General features: G+C 39.3%; 1 protein-coding gene across 5 annotated transcripts in view; it reads right to left on the bottom strand.

Moving 5' to 3' along the window:
- The window catches only part of LOC129776886 (actin-binding protein WASF3), an 89547-nt gene that overhangs the window by 24638 nt on the left and 52651 nt on the right, over positions 1-12258 (bottom strand). The window lies entirely within an intron of this gene.

Here is a 12258-nt window from a genome sequence, read left to right as displayed (position 1 = left end):
CCAAAATTGTTTACATAGCCCGCCATTTCTAGCGTGATGTGAAACAATAATTTCTTATCACAGCCTAACGTGACAAATATTAAACGGAAGTTTTCATTAATTCCAGAGCACGCTTTATTTCAGTTGGAGATGAAACGGACATCCGGTATACGGCCTATCCGGCCAATATTTGCTATCCGACCGGATACCGGATATTAGAAAAAAATCAATAATTTCTCATTAAAACAAGATCAATCATATTTTTTTTCAAGATTAAATTAATATTAACTCATAACATTAATTGATTAATACTATTACTTTTATTATCAACAAGCAGACCCGGCAAACTTCGTCCCGCCCAAAATTTGTCTTTTGTTATCAATACCTTCAAACGTTTTCTTACTAAGCGCAAGTTCATGAGTCCAATCGCAGAATTGTTCATTGATTGATCTTCTAATCGATCCCGTTGAATTTACCTTTTGCTATAAAATTCCTAGTACTTCTACCAATACTCATCATTATAGTATCATATTATTTTCAGACACAATTCTCGTTCGAGATTTTTCAAGCACTTGCAAATAAATGTTTGATACAGAAAATATGATAGAATAAAGACAGACCCTTCCCCTCTTCACCCCTTAGAGAGGAAGGAGGAATGTCTATTCACCACAGAAACATTTCGTGTCCCCTAAAATCTTCGCATGCCAAATTTGGCTCCATTTGCTTGATTAGTTTTCGAGTTATACAGAAATTTGTTTTTCGTTTGTATGACAGCCCAACCTGAGAGAGGGGGAGGAGTATCTAACCATCATAGAATCTTTTATTGCACCCTAAAACCTCCACATGCCAAATTTGGTTTCGTTTGCTCGATTAATTCTCGAGTAATACAGAAATTTGTGTCTCATTTGTATGGCAGCCCCCTTTAGAGAGGGGGGTGGAGTGTCTAACCACCGTGAAAACATTGATTGCGCCCTAAAACCTCCATATACCTAATATGGTTTCGTTTGCTTGATTAATTGTCCAGCAGAAATTTGTGTTTCATTTGTATAGCAGCCGACAACATAACATTCGCATAACATTCGATTTCGTAAGCAATGGGTTTATTTTTTCTTTTCACGACGATGATCATCATATTCATTTGTCACTTCGTTGAAACTGTCTCAAAAGGTGACGTGAGCTTCGTATCAGGTTTAATGCAGTTTTGCTTCTTTTGCTTCGTTTAATTTGATTTGTGTCGACATCTTTGACCGTATCGACGCATGTGAATCGCTGCTGAATCGCAACAAAATCGACCCGTTTCTGAAGCGGATGGTGACTGGCGATGAAAAGTGGGTCATTTACGACAACGTGAAGCGCAAACGGTCGTGGTCGAAGCCCGCTGAAGCGGCTCAGACGGTGGCCAAGCCCTCATTAACGGTTAGGAAGGTTCTGCTGTGTGTTTGGTGGGATTGTCAAGAAATAATCTATTATGAGCTGCTTCCCTATGGCCAAACGCTCAATTCGGACCTGTACTGCCAACAACTGGACCTCTTGAAGGTAGCACTCATGAAGAAGAGGCCATCTATGATAAACAGAGGCCACATTGTCTTCCATCAGGACAACGCCAGGCCACACACTTCTTTGGTGACGCGCCAGAAGCTCCGGGAGCTCGAATGGGAGGTTCTTTTGCATCCGCCGTAAGGTCCGTAAGACCTTGCCCCAAGTGACTACCACCTGTTTTTGTCCATGGCGAACGAGCTATGTAGTCAGAAGTTAGCCACAAAAGAGGCCTGTGAAAATTGGCTATCCGAGTTTTTTGCCAATAAGGAAGCGAGCTTCTATAACAGGGGTATTATGAAGTTGGCATCTCGTTGGGAACAAGTCATCGAACAAAACGGCGCATATTTGACTTAAAACAGATGATTGTAACTAATTTTATGAACAAATGAAAATTTAAAAAAAATACCGCAGAACTTTTTTGACAGCCTAATATATTAATTTTGAAATCCTTGCTACTTGAAACACAGCTCGATGGGAACAAAAATACCCCCGACTTGCATGTATATTTGCTAAGCGGATTTCCACAGGTACATCGATTTGGATGTCTGTGCTGGAGAAACCATAAATCGGGCCAATCAAAACTTGGCAGTTAGGGCGTTTAGATAACGCTTGACATTTTACAGTTATTCAATTGTTCAGTAATTATAGGAGAAATATTTCCTATCAATTGATGCAAAAATCTTTCCGATCTGTTAAGAAATTTTCGAGTTATAAGCATTCGAAATACGGGTAGGGTTTGCACACTAATCGGCAAAACAAATGCATGGGACAAAGGAATTTTTTTTCAGTTTTCATGAATTTAAACCGTTTAGAGATCAGCGAATTGTAATGTATAGCATATCAAACAAATCTTAGAGAATTTCCGATTCGATTGGTATGCAAATCATGAGAATCCGTTCACAGTGAAAATAGTTATTAACGTTAATTTTATTTCATAAAAACGTGACCTGTTTTCTGATTTGGCACCCCTCCTGAAAGACGTAGTTCTACGTCAAAAAATAAAAGTGGGGTATATCTGTGTCATAACCGCAAGGTGGACGTAGGACTACCGCAGGCTTGGTAATCATTTGTTTGAAGTTGCATCCGAATTAATTGTCAATGAATAAATGAAGATTTTGAAAGCATTCAAAGTCTCAGCACTAATGCAAGCGAGTAAAAGAAATCACAGCTTGCATATATTCGTTAGCGGTTTCTTCTGGTGCCTTGATTTTGCGTGCATGTTCGGGAACACATTCCAATCATCACGAAAGCAATCATCATCAATGAGTTAGATTGTTATGATTTCAATAGCCTGTTTTCAAAGCTATTTTAAAGCTATTGAAACGATTTTTTGGGACCAGTAAGTGGCAATCATATAACTTTTCGACATTTTATCTTTCGAATGAAGTGAATATTATACCACTCCATTTAGCCGGTAAGAGGTATTAACGTTCAAAACCTTGCACTCCTGCGTCACTCTCTCGTTTTCGAAACATTTAACACTCCGGTGCAGAAATGAAAGATGTAATCCTATGTAAAAATGAAGAAAATGCTCTATGCCGGCATCGCTAGAATGGAATGATTTTTGTCATCTCAGTTCTATCGACGTCTAAGCACTCAGTGGAACCCTATAAATGTATCTGATGGAAAGTAGCCCAAAAGAAGCAGTTCCAAGCCTTTGAAGAATCAGGGGGCTGACATATCTGAAATTGTTTACCATGCTCTGAAGCAGGGATACTCAAACTTTATTTCTATTTCATTCATGCAAAATACTTATCAATTCAAAAACATTGCGGTTGGTTAAGTGAGTAAACTTGACTCCATTTTCTCATCAATAAATAGACATAAAATTCAGTAAATATCAAGTGTAATTTACAATGTAATTAATTACATTAATAGTGAATTATTAGTGATTATTAATACCAATTATAACAATAATACTTTCTAATAAAATATTAGTATTTTTATAACATTTTTATAACAAGTTGGTTCAAGTAACACAACTTAGACAGTAACTTAAAAGTTTCAAATAAGAACTTGTGTTAATTAATAGGGGTCGATTTTTTGACCTGGTCGACCACCAAAAAATTTTTTTTTTCGTTTTCGTTTTTGCGAACCCTGGGAAACAGACATCAACCCCAAGGGGTCGATATCGGCCACTTTTAGAGCCCCTGCTCTAAAGGACTGTGTCTGACATGCAAAGAGAATCACATCCATTTAGAGTATCCGGATCTTCATTACACATGAGTTGAAAAACTGCTCGAATTATCTGCATCTAGAACATCAAACGTTTGACTTGTATCCAAGAAGACATGTTCTCGCTATCAGTATCCCACACTTCATACATCAAGGATTTGAGTTCAGAACATATCGTACAAGCGAAGTGAAGTAATCATGGATCAGGCGAGTTGGATGGATTTGTGAGTTAGAGTCAGGTTCACCGGAATCAATTGGGCGTTGTTCGAATATTTTCTGTTTCGAGTGAATGCCATAAAATAGTTATGAATCATCTATGACACGAAATTATTCCATTTGTATTACAAGTTAAAGTGGCTTCCAAAAGGACTGACTCATCTTTACACGTTAACTTACGATGCGTTGAGATTTAAGTCTGTTAATTCCGACGAGCAATCTGAATCATCATTAATGAAAAAATAACTCTGATGTAGGCGGTTAATCATAATTCCAATTTGATGATTCCACGAGAGCATCGTTATAATTGATCATATTTCCGTGTATAATCCAATCTCGTACAAACGTGAAACATGCACCCAGTTGTGAACAGAGATTAGGAAGAGATATGCCCGCTTAGAAAAGAGCACCGATTTAACTTCATCCGGTGGATACGCGCGGCGAAAGGTAATCACCGTCGTGAAGTGATCACTTGCTGCGCGCTGAGCCCAGCGGACGGAGCTCGCTAAACTTATACGAGGACAAGTTTCTCTTCGAAGCGAAGGAGCGGATGATGCAATCAACACAGCACTCTGGTGGTTACTTGTACCCTCAATTACTGAACCGTTCTGTGGGATGTGTTTAGACTTTACTAATACGCTAACCACCTAAGATATTGAGACCCGTTTCTCTCTGTAGGAACAATTCACATACTGAGACGGTATAAAAATCGAAGAAAAACTCTGGTGCGGCTTCCGCAGATGCATCTCTACAGTACACGGAGGTGCAGCGTAGTTGCATCGCGCGCAGAGCTAATGCCCACTCTCACGTATCGATTGGTGCGAGGAATGTATGCACAGTCTAGTTTCTAGAAATATGGGTCACAACCGCAAAAGCCACTATAATCAGGTGTATGAGAGAGCAGTGGATAGATACGAAGGGAGGGGAATCATTGCATTACCAATTGATCAGCCGTAATACGAGCGTAAGTAGTTTGCAATTAGCGCGGATAATATCCATTGGGGTGTAGTTTGACCGGATCCGATCGAGCGTTATCAATGCTTTCCAACTTTTACTTTTATCAGGGAAGAGTTCATCGTAGGCGTTTTCCGATGAACAGTTCGACCTACATGTGCAACATTTACGATCGACCGGTTAATAATTGAGACGCTGTACCGTAAATTACAACCTCATAACTACAGAGAAGCATGGGGTTGGTACTACTGTCCTTTCTAATATTTCAACATTAAAAGCCCTCTGATCAACCATTCACTGCAATAGGCAGGTCAGAGACTCACTCACACCAAGTGCCAGCTACCTTCGCGTCACACTCGAAAGTAATTCCCTCACCCTTTTAAAAAGTGCAATCAATTATAATTTTATATGCTTTCATTCAAATCATGAGTGCACTCAAAGGTGAAAACAATCCCACTAATAGTGACGGTCTATATGAGATTGGGAAGAGAATAGTTCGCTTCACGTTTCCAGCATCACTCGCGCGATTTCATGCAGATCGAAAATAAACAAAAATTACTGGTTTTCCCTACCGCGCTTAGAGTTCGCTTTTAATGGGTAAGAAAGGTAATAGCTGTTGGGAAAAGGCATCGTAAAATAGTATCCGTCCATAAATACTAGCGCGCAACGAGTGAAATAGTGAGTGTGGTCAGGCTGGGAGGTGGTGGGGGGGAGCTGGAACATTAACTGTTATCCACCACATCGCCACACTACGTGCTCTTTTTGTCGAAGCATATACTTGCGCGCAACGGTTGGCTTGGAAAGTAAGATAAACACGTTCTCTTTTCGCGTTTATATTCAATCACGTGAGTTCGGGCCAGGGCATAAACATAATTGATAAAAAAAAAACTGTAGCGAGAGCACGGGATATGAGACACATGGGTAATAGACCCTTCAAGTAGACACTTTTGCATAGGAGCGTATAGGACACACATTTGAGCGTATCTAAATAACTTAGTTTGGGCTATTTTTTCTATGAAGCTGAATTTGTTGATTATCAATGGGCACCTTTTTTGTATTTTAAGCACATAATGCGTGTTTGAGCAGATGGAGAAAGTGAATCGGAACTAAGCATGAACAATTCGTTCCTTCAATCCATGAGCAATAGAGTGCCAATGAAAATGGTCATATCGAATTTTGAAATGGGATTTCCTAAAAAAAATGTTGATTCCCATGAAAAACCATGAAAAATGCAGCTCAACCGGACTTCATTTACTAGTGTCGCACGACCGTCAAAGTTCAATTTTTTTGAATTTAGGTATCACCCAAGATCGGAAAAACGATTGAGTGCTGAAAAGTCAATTTTTCAGCAAGAAAAGACGGGTGGGTAATATCAGGGACATGACCGAAGAGACGAAGGGTTACACCAAGGGTTGTCAATTTAAATAACTTATCGAAAATCCGAGTAGTTTTTTCTGTACCTATTAGCAAAATTGCATCTTCAACGGTTCCAAAAATATAATTCCCAAATTATACTATTGAGCATCTTTCGCAGAATAACAGCAAAAAACCCGAAATCAATTGTGTTAGGTGTGCTATAGGGAACACAGATCTGGCTTTTGTAAAATTTTATCTTTCCATTCGGCTTGAAGAGCGCCAATAGATTCATTCTTGTTCTCGCGATATCGAAATTTGTGTCCTCATTTTGCCAATGCACTTCTTTAGACAAACTGCCATAGACAATTTCGCATTGGTATCATAACTGTGTACTGGATCGATTACACGGGTGCGATGGGTGACGATTGTCTTCACCTTTCACCTTTGATTGTCTTCAAGCGCATTGTTAACGTAGGACTATGAAATTATAACCGGCGAGAAACAAAGATTATAGAGATTCAAAAATGAAATTCTTTGGTACAAACATCTGGTAGCACTGATAAGAATTAATAAATGAATGCTTTCACTGAGTGAGAAGCGCGAATGTTTCACGGATCAATAAAAACCCAATTTGAGCAGACTCTAACTCTCAGAATTACATGTACTGTTAATTGCTCGCTCTCTAGAGCGACACTGAAATACTGAACTCACTGAATAAGCAAGTAGGTTTTCGGTATCTCTTTGCGAAATTATACTGTCAACGCTCCCAAAAACAATGCTCTGAAGAAAACTCAGAACGGCAACAGAAAATCCAAACCGATTCGAATGTGTGTTAGGATGGCAACCAATGCAGAACAAATTTTCACCTTCAATTTTCCTCCTAAAAACACAATTTCCATATTTTCTTCACATCCGGATTGAATTGCGTTGCACTTTGATGTCACTTTTAACCCGGAAACAATGCTTGAATTCACGAAAATTAATTTATCGATCGAGAAAAGTCACCAATTAATCATTCCCTTTGTATCAACCCTCCGAAACACGCAACTCTCATATCTTCTTCATATCCGGCTTGAAATGGGCTTCACTTTGACGTCACTTTTAACCCGGAAACAATACTTGAAGTCACGAAAATTAATTTATCGATCAGGAAATTGGTAACTTTTCCTGGTCGATAAATTAATTTTCGTGAATTCAAGCAGCAATTTAGTGCACCCGTGGCCGAGTGGTTAGCGTCATAACTAACATGCCGGGTGTTCGGGTTCGATTCCCGTTCTGGTCGGGGGAATTTGTCGTCAAAAGAAATTTCCTCCGACTTGCACTGTGATCACGCGTATTCTAGAGCTTGCCACTCAGAATGCATTCAAGGCGTGTTATTTGGCATAGAAATCTCAACTAAGTACTAATAAAAATAACGCAAGTAATACTACGTTGAGACGGCGAAGTTCCTCTAGGAACGTTAGTGCCACTGAAGAAGAAGAAGAAGAATTCAAGCATTGTTTCCGGGTGGAATATGACATCAAAGTGCAACGCAATTCAATCCGGATGTGAAGAAAATATGGAAATTGTGTTTTTAGGGTGGAAAATTGAAGGTTAAAATTTCATTCACAATGTATCAGCCATCCTGCTAACGACCAGCGGTAACGAGACTTCCCAAATGGCCTTTCTTAAGACCGAGTGTTCAGTTTAGTTTTCTGAATTGGCACTTAAGGCCTGAGGTGAATGAACTGAGAATTTTCTGCGCATTTTCGTTGCAAAAAGTTGTTTGGAAATGCTATCGCAAGAGCCAGGAAAAAAGTGTATCTATGCTCTGTACAGAAATGTACTCTCACGCCCATCAGAAAAATATGAACCTCGATGCTGTTATTGCTGAGCTCCACGCGCTGAATGATGGTATGAAAGACTCGAGAAAAGAGGCATCTCAGATGCGATATATTGTGGAACAGTCTGGCCTGCAGTTATCAGCGTTGGTTACGACCAGTAACAAAATTGAGGAATCTCAGCAGTTCCTATCCGGCCAATTTGATGCACTCCAGGCGGATTTCCTTCGATTCAAGGACGAAATTAAAGTGGTGAAAACGGAGAATATCCAATTTCGCAACGAGATTCTGGACTGGCAGAGAAAACATCAGGAATTTTCTAATAAAGTGGACACTCTGGAACTGGAATTGGACAAAATGAACCGACAACAGTTAGCCAGGAACACAGTAATCCTGGGACTACCCATGATGGAACGTGAGGATACTAAAAAATTGATCTGTGATCTTGGTCGTGCAATCGGTGTATCACTTGATGACTCAACTGTTCTCACAGCCAAACGTCTGGTGGGAAAAAATACTAACAATGCTGCTGTTCCAATCTAAGTAACATTCTGTGAGGAGAAGCTGAAAGAGGATCTCCTTGTTTGTCCTTGTCGAGATTTACTGTTATCTCTAAAAAAAAAATTTCGTCAAAAATCGACTTTTCAGACAAAAAAATGAGTGGGTTATATCTATGATATAACCGCAAAGTTCACGTGGAACTACCTTAGCTTAGCAATCATTCGTTTGTATTGATTAAATTCTCGATTGAATGAAACAGTTTCCAAATTCAATTGAGTTCAATATATTTGCTCTGTGAGTGAAAAAAATGAACAAATGCCGTGTAATGTCAATTCATTTATTGTGATTGATTGTTCTTCGTTACAAGTAAATTTAATGACGGACCTTTTACGTTTGGTATGATGACTAGAACAAAATATATGTACGGAAGAATTATCAAACGTTTGATGAACCAGCCTAAGGCTGAAAATCTTTCCAATAAAGACAAAAAAAAATTATCAAACGATTATTTTATTTTACATTTCCCTCTGAAGTTTACATCCCAAAAGTGTACATACTTCTCGAATCTCGAATTTGCTTGAAACTGGGAAGTTCATTCGCTTCTAGTGGCTGCACGATTTTCCCAGGTTCCTAAGTTTAGAAGATCATGTTAGGACAGACATATTCCACTCTGCACAAAGGCAAGCGAGGACAAAAGTACTCGCAGTTTGCATTTATTTGCAGAGCCGATTTCCCCAGAAACCTCGGTTTTGAAGTCTGTGTTAGGGAAACACATTTCAATCGGAACAAAAATACCCCCGATTTGTATGAATTCGCAATGCCGATTTCCCCACGCTTCATGGATTTGAAGTCTGTGTTAGGGAAACACATTCCAGTCGGAACAAAAATACCCCCGACTTGCATGAATTTGAAATACCGATTTCTCCAGGCACCTTGGTTTAGAAATCTCTATTAGGGAACACATTTCGGTGGGAACAAAAGCTCCCCCTACTTTCGTGTGTTCTTTTTCTTCTTTTTGGCTTTAAGAGGGTTTAAACTTTTCAGTTCACTCGCCTCTAGGCTCTTTCGTGTGTTTGCAATGCCGATTTCGCTGCTTGGTTTTAAAGTCTGTGTTAGGGAAAATTTTTCGATGAGAACAAAAGTCCCCCTACTTTCATGTAATTGCAATGCCGATTTCCCCAAGGCTGCTTGGTTTTGATGGCTGTGTTAGGGAAACCGTAAATCGGGCCAATCAAAACGATGCAGTTAGGGCGTTTAGATAACGCCTAATATTTTACAGTTATTCAATTGTTTATCTAATGAAAAACAACATTTTGTTAGTTGCGATAGATGCGTAGAAATATTCCCTATCAAGTGATGCAAACATCTCTCCTATCCAGTACGAAATGTTCGAGCTATAAGCATTCGAAATCTTTCATTTTTTCCTGCATGTTCTGTGTTTAGGTTTTCATTTTACCCTCCATATATTCCGGTTAGACGTAGTCCCACGTCAAAACGTCCAAGCACCTGAATGTCAATTTTTGACAAAAAAGTTTTGTCGAGATAACAGTAGATCTCGACGTTTTATGCAATTTGAACACATTTGGCATCAAATTTTTTTTCGAAAACCCCGATTTCCTTCACTCCCTCCCTTGGGTGATTTTTCGATTTTCAAAAAACACAAACTTTGACCGCTGTGCGACACCAGTAAATGAAGTCCGATTGAGCTGATATTTTTCATAGGGTAGTTTTTTGTGGGAATCAACATTTTTAATCAAGTTCGCTTTGAAAATTCGAGATGGCCATTTTCATTGACCCTCTAGTGAATATACCAGCCAATCGAACAGAGTGCAGAGTTGTTCAGGAATACCTTGACTTGTTGAACTGCTACAACTTTCATGTAACAAATACTACTTCAACAAGACCGGCTAGCAATAGCATCTTGAATTACGTGGTATGTTCGGAGAACCTTAAGGGCTACGTCATGAAAGAAACAATACCTTCAGAAATCAGTAACCATTGCTTCATTCTCTCAACGTTCCATCTCAATAAGCCAATACAATTAGTCCATCTTCAGAAAACTATTGTAAATCATGGTAGGCTCAATAACGCATTCTCAATGGCAATGCAAAATCCTGTGGGTAGCTCAGCTCAAGAAAAACTGATCCATGCTGTGGATACATATCGCACCCTTAAGCAACAACATTCGAAGACGATATCAATTAATGCTCAAGTTAAAGGTCAATGTCCGTGGATGACATTCGACCACTGGAGGCTGTCGCGAATCAAGAACCATGTGTTGAAGAACAGTTGCAGGAGACCCAACGATGATCAATTACAAGAGCTACTTGCTCATATATCAAGAAAAATACAGCAAGGAAAGAAATATACTAAGCGGACCTACTTTTCCCGACTGTTTGAGAATTCTGCTCAAAAATCTGTTTGGCGTAATCTTGATAATGTATTCAAACGCAAATCGGGGAACTGTAGCTCTATAAAACTATATATCGACGATCATTTAATCACTCATGAACCCCACTTGCTGATAAGTTCAATGAGTACTTCAGTGCAATCGGACCCGAGCTAGCCAGTACCATTCCCACCAACCGTGACATCAATATGTTTGGATCATTGCGAACAGTCAATCAGTCCATATTTCTTCGACCTGCAACAGTTCAAGAGGTTCTTATTGAAATCAGCAAGTTGAAAAGCAATAAAAGACCTGGACATAACGAAATCCCAGCATCTTGTGTTAAGATACACCACAATACTTTTGCACCGTTAGTAACAGTATTAATGAGTGTATCTCATCTGGTATTTTTCCGGAGAGTCTGAAGGTGGCACGAGTTGTACCTATACATAAATCAGGCAGTAAAATGGAATTCAATAACTATCGTCCGATATCAGTTTTATCAGTCTTAAGCAAGCCTATCGAACAATTCTTAGCAGACAGGGTTACGAAATTCCTAGGCGAACAAAATATCATCTACGATCATCAATTTGGTTTTCGCTCTGGCTCAAACACCTGGTCAGCAGCTGGCGAACTTGTTGACGATATTTATCGGGGAATGGATACACGGAAAATTACTGGCGTAGTCTTCTTAGATTTGAAAAAAGGGCTTGATACCATCGATTACGACCTACTATTAAGAAAATTGGAATTCTATGGCATTCGCGGTAAAGCTGATACGCTGATCAGGAGCTACTTGTATGGCAGGACTCAATATGTTACAATAAACGGCTTCAAAAGCTCTAGAAGAGCAGTTACTGTCGGAGTTCCTCAAAGGAGTAACCTAGGGCCTTTGTTATTTTTGTTCTACATAAACGATCTGGTCTTGGAGTCTGACCATGGTTACATGGTAAACCTAGGTTATTGGCGGACGACACTCCATTGACATATGTAACAACAAACTCTTCTGACTTTATCAATCAAATGAAGGAAGACATGCGAACACTACAGATTTTTTCGCAGAGAATCTCCTGTCCTTTAACCTTGCGAAGACAAAATATATGATATTTCATACACCGCGCATGAGGGTTGCTAGTCATGCTGAGCTGAGAGTTGGTACAACAACAATTGAAATGGTCGATACCTTCAAATACCTCGGATTATTTTTCGACTCTACATTAAGTTGGAAGCTCATGTTGGTAGATTAAGAAATGATATTAGTTCATACTGTGGCCTATTTTGGAGAATCGCGAAACTGCTTCCTAAAAAACAACTAATCGCCATGTACCA

Source organism: Toxorhynchites rutilus, chromosome 3 (assembly GCF_029784135.1).
Source record: "Toxorhynchites rutilus septentrionalis strain SRP chromosome 3, ASM2978413v1, whole genome shotgun sequence".
NCBI lineage: Eukaryota > Metazoa > Arthropoda > Insecta > Diptera > Culicidae > Toxorhynchites > Toxorhynchites rutilus.
Note: the sequence above shows the minus strand (reverse complement) of the source record. Positions and strands in the feature narration are given on the sequence as shown.